The 14147-nt window shown below is 32.6% G+C and overlaps 1 protein-coding gene across 1 annotated transcript in view; it reads left to right on the top strand.

Moving 5' to 3' along the window:
- The first annotated feature begins 911 nt into the window (after positions 1–911).
- The window catches only part of LOC126975752 (connectin-like), a 102472-nt gene continuing 89236 nt past the window's right edge, over positions 912–14147 (top strand). Inside the window, exon 1 of the mRNA XM_050823780.1 lies at positions 912–1016. The gene's annotated coding sequence lies outside the window, so the exon portion shown is untranslated. The remainder of the gene's footprint in view (positions 1017–14147) is intronic.

Below are 14147 nucleotides of genomic sequence, written 5' to 3'. Positions count from 1 at the left end.
TGGGTGGTAGTTTTTTGACTTTCAATAAGTGATGTCACATCCTATTTTGAATAAAAATATTTGAATTTGAATACGCAATATATACTATATATTATATACGTATCTCAATTATCACATACGAAATCATTGATTTGTAAAGTCGAAATAAGGCAAACATTAAGGTAAATAATGACTTTGCATTTCAAATAATACGTCTTTCAATAATGACCAACTCTCAAAGTAATTTAACTTACATGTTAAGCTATAGTAACTTTCATTCTCTTTCCCTGTTATTTAGAATAACCATTTAGTGATAATTATTATGTATCGCTTGCTACGTGCTTCGCTACGTAAGTGCTACACCTACTAGGTGAGCCGCTACGTGTTTTGCGCTACGATCTTTATCTTATCGATCTACATTACTGTATTTTATGTTAGTCCACTCAGAGTCTCACTATAAATTAAGCAATATTAGAAGACATTTTAGTAAAGTTAATAATTTAAAATTTTAGTATTAATCATAATATTATTAGAAAAACATGTTAAACACAGACATATTACTAATGTTTCTTATATATGTTTTAATTTTTATTCGAATGAATTATGTTTGTTATTTATTTTTATGTATATACAATTAGCTGTTGGCTTTCTTAAAAATGCTTAAATAAAATAAATTTGTTATTTTATCCGCATGAAATATAATTAAACGTAAAGTAATATTTATGTACAATATCATCCGCAGCTTAAAATTACCTCGGACACTTATAAAACATCTTAAAAAATATGAAGCCATTCATTCAAGGTATTATAAATGTTAACTAAGAAAATATTAATTAAAGAGTTACGATTTTTCGCCTAATTTTCTTGTCTGTTTGCGCATGTGCGAACTTAAAGCTGTACGCTATGCCTGAAATAACTTAGTCTCGTTTGAACCTTTGCGTACAAAGGTCGCATCGAAGCAAACATTTGGAAGTTTCGTAGTTCGTTGTTGCGAAGTGTTAGTTAAGTGATGTGATTCTTGCTTGGATTAATTGGAGGTAAGTTAAAGTTTATTAGTTGTTGTAAGAGAAACTTTAGCAAGTTATCTATATGGTTTATAATTATTCTCCATACTTCCGCATTTTGTATGTTAATATTTCAAATTAACGTTTAAAAATTTTTAATTCTATTTCACGACGTATGACTTTTTCTGACGGCTGATCTTAATATTACTTATTTTGAATATGTAAGAAGTTAAAAGAAATTGACTAGACAGAAACTGATTTATGTTCAATATTTCTTACGATATAAAAGAATTACTTTTAAATAAAACAGCATGATAATAAATAGAAATTCTCTACAGAATTTTTTTTTTTAATTTTAACATTATACCCAAAAGTAAAGAAATGATCCTTTTAGGTACAACGTAAAGTGCAAATAAAATTGTGTAAACATTAAAATATAGAGAACTTACTGTTTACATAGGTAGATAATAGATTGACAAGAAGTATATGTTGGTTTTTAATTTTACTCCGTGAATCCGTCACGTTGCGCACCAAATTGTATTATTTAATACACTTTTGAGTAAATAAAAAATCTGTTGATGATGGTGTTGTGTGAGATGGTGGTATTCTGAATCATTGCGCATCACAAAATTAGGTTTGGCATAGTGCGCCGTAATACTATCACATCATATACCCCGAAACTTAACGCAATATATATAGTATATCCCAAGAAATCGTCAAAATAGCGTTTTTTTTTTTTTTTTTTTTATGGAATAGGAGGACAAACGAGCGTACGGGTCACTTGTTGTTAGGTGATCACCGCCGCCCACAATCTCTTGCAACACCAGAGGAATGACAGGAGCGTTGCCGGTCTTTATTGTACCGGCGTATAATTGTGATGGTTTTCATAAAGCTTATATTTTTACAATAAATAATTACAGATCTACAGAATATGAGAAGAAATTTCTTTTTTACATTTCTATTTTTTATAGACGTGCGAAAAAGATCAAGGTTTAAGAAGAATATAATATCAAGCACATTTAATTTTATACTAATGTCATAGAATATATTCTATTTCATTTTAACAGTCCTTTTGCCACACATCAAGTCTAATATAAGATTTTTATTGCTTTGTTCATTTATACGGGCTCCTGCTTTTATAAAGTGGTATATTTTTATGAATCGTCCATAATTTGCGACGAAACATAAAATTTTAATTTTAGTCTTTTATAATTGAGTGAATAATCTGTTCTTTATTGAGGGCATTCAATGTATACTTTACAATTAACAGTGTCCAACGGACATTAATGGAATAAAGGCGTTATTTTGGTGAATCTCATTTCTATTTTTAATATTCAAATCAAATCAAAATCACTTTATTCATGAAGGTCACGGAAATGACATTTATGTGTTTAAAATATGTCTAAACTGGTTTATATATTTGTTATACTCTTAATAGTATTATTTATAAAATGGCGCTTGTCATGAGCATGTTGTTACTCTCTTCAAAGCAGAACGTAAATTTCTATTTACACCATTTTCTCGCGGCAGAAATAGTAGTGACAGGCCCGTACTAGGTAAGCACTTCGCTTACGTTTACGAACAGGACGTTGCCACTTCATCGACAGAGTTTCGTTTATTACTTTTGTTTTCTCTGGTGGGACGGAATACATTTTTGTAATTGTTTTTTTTTGACATTCTCTTATAGGTGAATTTAAAATTCTATTTTAAATTGAATGAATGTTTGAATTTGAACTGAATTTGAATTATGTAAACAGAAGGCAAGCATATAATGGTGATCGAAACTATGCTTCCACGAGCCTAAAAACACTAAATACTAATGTTTAAAAAACATAGGTTGAGTTAATATTTTAGAATAAATACTCTACACGCTGATAGATGTACAAAACATACTTAAAACTTTAAAATTTGTCACCAAAGAAAAGCAAGTTCGTAACTATGATAATATAAACTAAAGTTAAACAAGTTTGTAACATTATAATAAATTCACATTTTAAAAAAAAATGAGAATAACATACATGTTACTTTTAGTTTGAAGTAGTTTAATTACGCAGATGCGCTCTAATCAGTTGCACTATAATTAAATGCGGAATATTCAGATACGCTATAACTAGATGCGCAATAATCAGATGCAACTGTTTCCGGTATGTACTATATTAATTTTACACATAGATGTATTAAGAATATTTAAGCGTGTCAAATAAAAACTTTACACTTAAACTCTCCCTCGTTCCTGAAAGGCTAGTGTAAAGTTTTTGTTATTTCTTTAACATTAGGACGCCACAGAGCATGAAAAGTGATATATACATTTTTATAGCGTTTTTCTATCTAAAAATGGATATCGTGGGAGCTAATCATAAATAAATACTTTAAATTTAGCGACTGAGTATAAATCTTTAATTTCCGATCCGTCTCGCATTTACCCTGACCATTCAAATCTTAAGGCCAATCCTTGAAAGTTTGTGGTATGAATCAAGACAATCCATTTCCGAAGTTCAATCTATATATATAAGTGAGTTCCACGTATATAGTCACTGATCACGATATAAACGATATCTCTGGAACCATTAGAGCTAAAGACTTGAAATTCGGTAGGAATATTCTTTTCACCGAGTAGAGCTAAGAACGGTTTTTCTAAAATTCCATCCGCAAGAGTTTTTTTTTTATTATAAACAGAACAACGTCTGTCGGGTCAGCTAGTAAGCAAATAAATGAAGCCCCGCTCTTCTGAAGGTTTTAAAAATATATTACATAATACAAACATAAATAAAATAAAATAGATTTTACTAACTTAAGTATTCTATGTATATCAAATACTTTTCATCCACTAATCGGATACGAGAAGGTCGTTCCTTGTGAAGGTCGGTCGTCTTTTCCATTCAAATCCTCTTCTATTATGTCCGTTCTTCGATTATCGAACAGATTCAGAAACAATTTATTATGTTTTTAAGGTGATTACCCTCACTTCTAGGATAAATACACAAAATAAAATTTGAAAAACAAAATTTTATGAACGATGCGGGATTCGAACCCACGACCTCCGGCGTTCCGTGCCGGTGCTCTAACCAACTGAGCCAACTGTTCGAGTAACGTATCGTTATAAAATCTTGTTTGCTTTGTTTAACTCTCAGGTTGGCTTCATCTACAGGATCTATTTTACAGTTGATAACCTGCTCAACCCGATGTTCGAGTCGTGGGTTCTAATCCCGCATCGTTCGTAAAATTTTGTTTTTCAAATTTTATTTTGTGTATTAATCCTAGAAGTGAGGTAGAGTGACATCTCAAGTCAATTTCCTAATATGCATATATTGGGGTTGAGCAACTGTAAATTAGATCCAGTAGAATCTACATCTACCGTGTAGATGAAGCCACAACCTAAGAGTTGAACAAAGCATCAAGATTTTATAACGATACGTTACTCGAATGGTTGGCTCAGTTGGTTAGAGCACCGGCACGGAACGCCGGAGGACGTGGGTTCGAGTTCCGCATCATTCAGAAAATTTTGTTTTTCAAATTTTATTTTGAAGATTCAGAAACTATGGCCTAAATATGGAATTCGCACTAGACTTCTATTATATTTGTAAGCGATAGTTCGAACTAAAGTCTTTACCAGAAAGTTACTCGAATTATATTTCGTGTAGTTATAAAACGCAGAAAAATATGTAATTTTGTGCAAAGCGTTTGATGTGATAATATCTTATGCTTATTATTTTGACACTTGACAATTTTTTTTAAATACAAGTGGAAGGCTTCTTTGTACAGGATGCCAGCTAGATTATGGGTACCACACCGGCACCTATTTATATCGTGAAGCAGTAATATGTAAATATTATTGTGGGTTGGTCTGAAGGGTGCCGTAGTTAGTGAAATTACTGGGCCTATGAGACTTAACATGTTAACTTATGTCTCAAGGTGACGAGCGTAATCGTAGTGCTGCTCAGAATTTTTGGGTTTTTCATGAATCCTGAGTGGCACTGCATTGTATTGAGCAGGACGTATCAATTACCATCAGCTGAACGTCCTGCTCGTCTTGTCCCTTACTGTCATAAAAAAATCCTTTTATATAAGTGCCAAGCTAGAAGCAAAAAATGCGTCTTCTTAATTAAGTATTTATAAAGCATAATCAGTTATCCGCGAATTCACGTGCGTAGAGTTATTTTACGTGGCAATCTGACAGTTGGATTGCTTTTTTTTTCACAATTATATCGTGTTCTAATTTTATTTCACCTTCTTTCATATATTGCTTCCTTAAATTATCATAAGTTATCTAAAATATAACTTGATAGTTTGTTAACAAATCCCATTACTTAACTTTTTTGTTTATGAAAATTTATTGAAGTAGGCGTTACTTTGCGGAAATCCATAATTATCCAAATGCTTTGAGTTTCTCTTAGTGTTTCCTCAGTCACGAGACTCGTGCCAGAGTTCAGTCAACATGTCCTGAGGATGCCTCGTGTAGGCGAAACACGTGTCGAATTGTTTTAAGATAAATATTGGCGGAATTACCACTAAGGAAAACTCAAAGCATTTGGATTTTTTATTTACGACCCGTGCATTAGATTGTGTTAAACGGTGCAAATGATTTTTTTTCAAAGAACGATTTAAAATCACTTATTGAACGCTTAAAAACGACCAGCCATTCGAAATAGTGTGCCTGAGATGTAGACCTGAGAGGAATGGGCGCCAGAAACGTAGCGGGCTTTCTTTTTCTATTTTAGTTACAATATAAAATGTAGTATCGTACAATAAAATTTATAATTAAATATCCTGAGGCCGTACGCTCAACTACCAGACTGTGGTATCATTAATTAAATGTTATAATAACCTTTACCACAAAAACGTTTTTTAACAGTTATTTTGATTTAGTAACACATTTGTTTTCTGTTTTCTGGGCTCATGTTAAAAAAGCATATACATCGCCCAATAAAAGACTTTCTAACTCCACTTAATTGCGTTATAGTTAAAACCGCATCGGACAAACCAATATACAGACAAAAAATGATTTTTTTTAACATTAATATGTACGTATCTTAAAAACAATCATTAATGTTCAGATACGACAGATTTATTTTTATATGTTAACATTTATTTTTGTATGCTTTCCTTATTATCCATTTGTATGTATTTATATGCGAAATACTACAGATTGCGTAAGATTGAGGTATAACACTATATGTATAACAACGCAAGACAGGCATATAACTCAAACAACGTCAAACGAATTCGTCATAAACGAGTAATACAAACCATTGGAAAATCGAATCATGTGTCGTCAGAATAATACGAGAGCAACAAAAGATCTATCGAACGATACACAACCGACAAAGGGGTCATCTATCCTTGTTGCTCTGAACAATTGCCAACAACAGAGGGTATCGTATTGAAATACGTGTCATGGATGCTTTTATTTTGAAGTGCTCACTCACATGTTTATGGATGTATAGTGATCTAGAATTACACTGTTATACTTTCTTAAACTAATAAACATATTTATTAATAATAATACTTTATTTATTACGAATCGCTTTAATATTTTGTTTTTGTATAAATAAGATTTTAAACATAAATTAAAACAATTTATTCTAAGGTTAACTAAGTTAGTACAGTTACTACTAATTATTGGGGTTCTGGTTTGGGGTTATCTGGGTATTACCCTTTCGGGTAAAAGCCTGCTTCATAGTTTTCTTATTTATCTTGTCCTGTTTTCATCCATTAATTTCCTTTTCAAACATGTTGAATAGCCAACAAACATTTTTGTTTTAAATGAGGGAGTCAAATGTTCTAAAATATTAGAGACCGAATGATTGCGAAACTGAAGTGGCAGTGAGCAGGGATATAGTCCGATTGACATATGGCCGTTGGGGCAGTAAAGGCCTCGACCACGTACAGGAAGATGCAGTGTTGGTAGGCCTCTTCAAGATAGACCGATGATCGGGTCAACATCGCCTGTATACGTTGGATGAGGTCAGCGCAGGTCCTATCGTAGTGGAGATCTTTGGGGGAGACCTTTGTCCAGCAGTGGACGTCTTGTGACTGATATGATAATCATAATGATGATGATGAAGCAGAGACTGAAGCGTCATGCTTGAAAATGGGTGCTACTTTTGTTAGCTGGATAATCCTGTCATCGAAAACAATGAGTTTATTTTTTTATATATTAAATATATGTAAAGTACCTAATCAATACATATTATTACAGTACATATTATTATAAAATGACGTAATCAATATGACATTCATTCAATAACAGCCGAAAACATATATTATATATGTTTACTTAGATTTGAAACTAGAATATCCGAATAGCTGCGAATTCTAAGCACTTTTCTGTCATATATTCCTACGTCTGACATTCAAAATATCCTTCTTGTTTTATTTTTACATTCGGTCACAAAGAGGTGGCCTTTACATTTACATTTTCCATCAATGTAGGCACCTTCCACATCAAAGTTAAATTTTACTAACAGAATTTTGTTGAAAAATTGCTGGAAAAGTCTATTTTATATCTATTATTCTCAGAGTCCATATTGTGTCTATTCAAAAGGCTTTGTTACCATTGTTGTTTGGAGAATTCTTCATATAAAAATTTGTAATAGATGAGAGAATATTTTGCACATACATTCTACTGTATTCTGTATATCTGTTTGTTCTTAAATATCTTCAAAGTGGCATGGTTTTATTTTAACGTCCATTAAATTCCTGTATGACCAGCTGGGGCAGAGGGCATCCACAGTGCATTTCCATCGCGATCGGTCCTGAGCATCTCTCTTCGATTCGTCAATGACAGTCCGCAGCCAGGTTTGCTTTGGACACATACGTTTGCGTTTTCCTTGAGGGTTCCAGTCTAGGGCTTGTCTCGGTATATGGTTGGGATCCCTCCGGAGTGTGTGGCCTATCCAGCTCCACTTGCGACGTTTTATATGTTTGTCGAGTGTGACTTCATGACGTTGGAAATTATATCGGGCCAGTGAATACCGAGGATATTTCGAAGTAATTTATTTTGACGTTACTCTAACTAATACATTGTTTATTTTATTAAAAGTAATATAGGCTACTTAGAACAATAGATAATTCATCTAAAAACAAATAAAAGGCATGAAATTGTGAACGATAACCAAATTAAATGTAGGATTGTCACGTAAATGCGAAAAAAGTCACGTCAGGCCGTTTGTGTATTCATAAATCTACTTTTTACGGGAATGCCATTTAGCTCGGCGATATTTGATGTTACGTAATGAATAATTATTCACATTTCCTTCTTAGTCGTTTTATTTTGACAGAGCGGTCGTGGTCATCGGTTGTCCTATCTGGCTGGCTTCTGTCAGTTAGTTTAATTGTGAAAGGATTCGGATTACACATTTAAAATTACATTATATCATGTCGATCTGTTCCTATGATGTGTTGCGTCTTGTGTGTGTGTGTGTGTGTGTGTGTGTGTGTGTTGTGTGTGTGAGCGCGAGTATGTGTGTGTGTATTTTTATTTTTTTATTTTTTATTTTTATGGAATAGGAGTACAGTAGTTGCGAAGCCTATTCAATGCAAACAAACAAACAATCAAATCTTTCCTCTTTATTATATTAGTATAGATATACAGAACAACGTCTGTCGGGTCAACTAGTATATAATATAAATACATGTATTCCGCGCAAACACATATATGTGAAAGTTTAACTTACTATTTGGATCAACATTGTTATTATATTTTTCTAATTATTATTAATACCGTGTAGTTAATACAAAGTAAACATACTATCCATCTTTTTATTAATATCACTATGCTTTAAATGATAGTACATTATGTAGCATGGATTATTACAATTACAAAACGAATAATCTAAAACAATCTTAAACAAAATGGGGCTTCCAAGGAGTGTCTCTGCTCTTTAATCGTTTTAACGTACTCCATCCATTATTTTTCCGCCGAGAATAAAGGAGAAAATTTTATCTACTAGATACTTAAAAGAGCTTAAAGTTTAAGTTATTTTCAAGTAGTAAATTTCGTGAAGTCGTTCAGCCCTCACAGAGTGACCGTTTATCAGAGATTGCGCGTTTCGGGAGCAATGCAGTGGAAAATGGAGCATTCATTCTTTGGAAATAGATTAAATTTATAAATTGGAGACTTGCATTTTATATTAATTACTTACAAAAATTATGCATAGTATGTGGACGAGACGATAAGGCCATTTATATGTAAGGACCTGTCAGAATGAAGAATGACAAATAAATTCAGGAAAATTAATTATTGTTTTTGGAGTGCTTTTGCGACAGGAATTGCAAGTCATTTGTGAAATATGAAAACTTTCGTATACTCACAATATGTAATTAAAAGTCCGACTTTTAAATAAAGTTATGAAAAATATTTTTATAAAACAAATTTGAAAAGATGGTATCCTTTCAAAGACTACGAAGGGTGAGTAACTAGGATCTATTTTTCCAGTGGCTAGTGGTATGCCACTGCTTACCTAAAGGTCCTAGTTCAAATACCGGTAAATGTAAATCAACTCATTTACGATGAATATGATGAATTATAAAAATTACATCTTTACATAATATATACTTCTTCAGTACGTGTGTTGACAGTGAACTCCTCCTAAACGGCTGGAATGATTTGAATGAAATTCTTTGTGTGTTGAAGTGGATTCGCGGATGGTTTAGATTCACAATTTAACTACCTCTTAAATGGCTGGACCGATTTTGAGATTCACAATTTAACTACCTCTTAAATGGCTGGACCAATTTTGATGATTTTTGTGAGTTCCGGTGAATTTGAGATTGGTTAAGATTCTCAATACAGGCCATATATAATTCTCCTGCGTATGTTAGTGAACTCCTCCTAACGTCGGGATCGATTTTTCTAATTTGAAAAAATATATATTGGTACTGAAATTTAAAAGTTTTAATTCTTTCCACGCTTACGTTACGACGGTGCTCAATAATTTGTCTTGTACAGTAATAGTGTGCTGAAGAGTTATTTAAGAAATATCAAAGTCAAAAGTCAAAGTTAAATAAACTTTATTGAATTTAACTTAAACTTAGGTCATTTTAATAGTTATTATAAGTGTTTGTTTTAAATTACTGAATTTACCATATGTAAGAAGTTGAGCTCGTGAGAAGGACATATAAGAAACTCGACGGCTACTCTTTTCAATCAAATTGAGTATCTTACAATGCCTGTAATATACATAACAAATTTGTAAGATGCATAATAAAGAGGTTTTTTTAGAATTGTGATCCTGTAGCAGCATATCATATAAACTAGTGGCCTTTGCACCGGAGGCCGGCTAGATTATGGGTATCACAACGCCGCCTATTTCTGCCGTGAAGCAGTAATGTGTAACCATTACTTTGTTTCGGTCTGAAGGGCGCCGTAGCTAGTGAAATTACTGGGCAAATGAGACTGTAAAACTAATGTCTCAAGGTGACGAGCGCAATTTTAGTGCCACTCAGAATTCTTGGGTTTTTCAATAATCTCGAGCGGCACTGCGTTGTAATGGGCAGGGCGTATCAATTACCATTAGCTGAACGTACTGCTCGTCTCGTCCCTTACTTTCATAAAAAAAGGAAAGCATTGTAGCGGATAGAGAGTATCACTTACCATCAGCTCGTCTCATCACTTGTTCACATAAAAAAAGGCTATACATAATAAAATAAATAGGATAGTTGAGCCTTCCTATATGATATTCAGTTTTTATCGCATTCCGATATCGTTTGCGCTATTACTTTTTATACTGCTCCACTTGGGTCATGGATATCAACATGATGTATGGAAGATATTATTAATAATAATCTAATAAATGAAATAGGAAATTTTTGTTAAAATTAGATGAGTGATACTCATGAGAGAGGCTCTTTTTTTATGAAAATAAACGACGAGACGAACAGGTCGTTCAGCTGATGGTAATTGATACTGCCCAATTACAATGCAGTGACGCTCAGGATTCTTGATAAACCCAAATTTCTGAGCGGCACTACAATTGCGCTCGTCACCTTGAACCTTAAGATGTTAAGTCTCATTTGCCCACTAATTTCACTAGCTACGACACCCTTCACACCGAAACACAATAATGCTTACCCATTACTGCTTGAAGGCAGAAATTGGCGCGTAAGGTGCAGAAGGTGGTTTTTAACGAAACACCTTAACTTCCATAAATCTATATATTTAATGATTCAAACACCATTTTAAAGCCTATATTTGATAAGGTAAAAAATATATTTTTGTTTCTTTTATAATTACGAAGAATTGATAAATGCTATCTGTTGAAAAATTAATCAAATAATTGGTTATAATATTATTATAATTTAAAAATTACGGATTTTCGTTTTGTTGGATGTACTAGTTTGACATCTTACTGAGTGCGAAGTATTTGCACGGGTAATCAAAGTCAAAGTCAAAGTCAAAATATCTTTATTCATTGAGATCATATTTGATCATTTTGAATCGTCAATTTAAGGTTTCTTATAATAATAAGAGCTACATAATGTAGTTTGTAAAAATAATACATATACTTATACTCTAGAAAATTATAATATATATTTTGTTTTATTAAGACAGAGTTAGAGCATGTTCATTCCCAAGCATTTTTATCATCTAAGTAATCCGATATTTTATAGAAAGCTTTTTTATAAAGTTTCCCTTTAATTGAATTTTTAAATTTGTTTATTGTCAGATTAAGCATATCACTTGGGAGTTTGTTATAGCAGCGTATACATTGCCCTTTAAATGATTTATCAACTTTATGGAGCCTGGTAGTGGTAACAGCAAGCTTATCTTTATTCCTAGTATTAAACTTATGACAATCGCTATTTTTCTTAAACAAGTTAATATTCCTGTGCACATACATCAGATTTTCATAAATATATTGACAAGTGACGGTCATTATACTTATCTCTTTAAATTTTTCACGGAGTGATTCTTTGGGACCCATATTGTAAATTGCACGTACAGCCCTCTTCTGCAGCACAAAGATGATGTTAATATCTGCAGCACTTCCCCACAGCAGTATACCATAAGACATAATGCTGTGAAAGTAGCTGAAATAGACTAGTCTAGCTGTGGCTACATCTGTATAGACACGGATCTTTTTAACTGCGTATGCTGCAGAACTGAGCTTCTTCGACAATGTATTAATATGAGGGCCCCACTGAAGCTTATTATCGAGGGTTATACCTAGAAATACAGTGCTGTCCACGAGAGCTATTTCTTCGTTTTTAATAATAATATTAGCTTTTACTTGTTTCACATTTGGTAGTATAAATCTAATACACTTTGTTTTATTCTCATTAAGTAGAAGATTATTAATATAAAACCACTTTACTACCTTCGAGATTGCATTGTTTACATCGTCGAAAACGTTTTGTTGTCGCTTAAGTTTAAATAAAAGTGACGTGTCATCTGCAAATAACACAACCTCATGATCGTCCCTCACAAAATGCGGTAGATCATTTATGTATACTAAGAATAAAAATGGTCCAAGTATTGAGCCTTGTGGCACACCTAAATTAGCTGCTGATCCTGGGGAACGCTTTCCATTCACGTCGACTTTTTGGACTCTATCACTCAAATAGGAAGAGAGAAAATCTAAAGCAACATCCCTAATACCATAGTGGTGTAGTTTCCTGATCAATGTGTCATGGTGTACACAGTCAAATGCCCTGGACAAATCACAGAAAACGCCCAGAGCATCGTAAGATTCTTCCCAAGCATCAAAAATGTGTGATATCAACTCGACACTAGCGTCAATGGTTGAACTACCCCTAGTAAAACCAAACTGTTTACAATGCAATAAATTATGCGAATTAAAGTGCCTTAACAATTGATTTAAAATTATTTTTTCAAAAATTTTACTAAATGTTGGTAAGACAGAGATAGGTCTAAAATTACCAGGGTCAGAACAACTACCTGATTTGAAAAGTGGAGTTATTTTACTGTGTTTCATTAAATCAGGGAACACACCACAGTCGATACATTCATTGAAAATTAATGCAAGTTCGGGTGCAATCATATCAATTATTGGTTTTACAACGGTAATAGAAATGCCCCAGAGGTCTGTTGATTTCTTAACATTAATAAGTTTAAAAGCACTAATGATATCATCACTATTAATATAGTTATATTTGAATTGAGATTTGCACTCCGACACGTTTTGTTTTAATAGAGATTCTGCTATTAGGGGAGAGGAGTTTAAAGTAAGTAGTAGAGATTGGAATGTCTGTAAAAAAATGTTCAAACGCTATAGCTACTTCCTCATCCAGATGAATGGCTGTATTGTTAATTTTCAAATTAAATTTCTTATTACTAATTTTGACTCTTCCAGTCTCATTATTAATAATTTTCCAAGTGGATTTTATTTTATTTTGACTATTTTTAATTTTTGAGCTTAGGTAACGCGATTTTGCTTCAAGACAAACATTTTTAAAAATTTTTGAATAATTTCTAACTTTTTCTTTAAACTCCTCACTAAAATTATACTGCTTTTCACCATAAAGTTCATACAATTTTAGTCTACTTTTATATATGCCTGCTGTAGCCCAGTCACAAAACTTTATGGTGTCGGTGACCATAATAGACCTGGCTGTAAAAATGGAATTGAATGCATTACTAAATTTATTAAAAAATATTTCGTACATCTGATTTGGATTATTGGTGTCATATTGAAATGGTAGTATAGATGACAAATTCAATTTCAGTTTTTCAAGTCTATCCATGGTCATAGGTACATAGGTAATTTTTCGCTTACAAGGGATTTTTGTTTTAATTTTTAGTTTTATAAATTGGCCGAGATGGTCAGACGGAAGGTTACAAATTAATTTCTTATTTATAATATTAGCATTTGCATAAATATTATCTATACATTTGGCCGAAGTGGCAGTTATCCGAGTAGGCTCCATAAATTGAGGCATCAAGCCAAAAGATTGAAATAAATTAATTATTTTGGTAGTATCTGAATTATTTTCTAATATATTTACATTAAAGTCACCACATGTTATAATATTTTTATTTGAATTTGATATTTTATGTAAAATTTCTTCCATAATTTTTTGAAAAATGTCAAATGAAGCAGAAGGCGGGCTATATACGCATATAACTATGAACTGCTTCAACTCTACACAGGCTATTTCAATGTGTCTTTCTACAGAGAGATTAACAATATCCAAGCGCTCCTC

Source organism: Leptidea sinapis, chromosome 37, assembly GCF_905404315.1.
Source record: "Leptidea sinapis chromosome 37, ilLepSina1.1, whole genome shotgun sequence".
In the NCBI taxonomy this organism is placed as follows: domain Eukaryota; kingdom Metazoa; phylum Arthropoda; class Insecta; order Lepidoptera; family Pieridae; genus Leptidea; species Leptidea sinapis.
The sequence above is the reverse complement of the archived record's forward strand: the minus strand, read 5'-3'. Positions and strand labels throughout refer to the sequence as shown.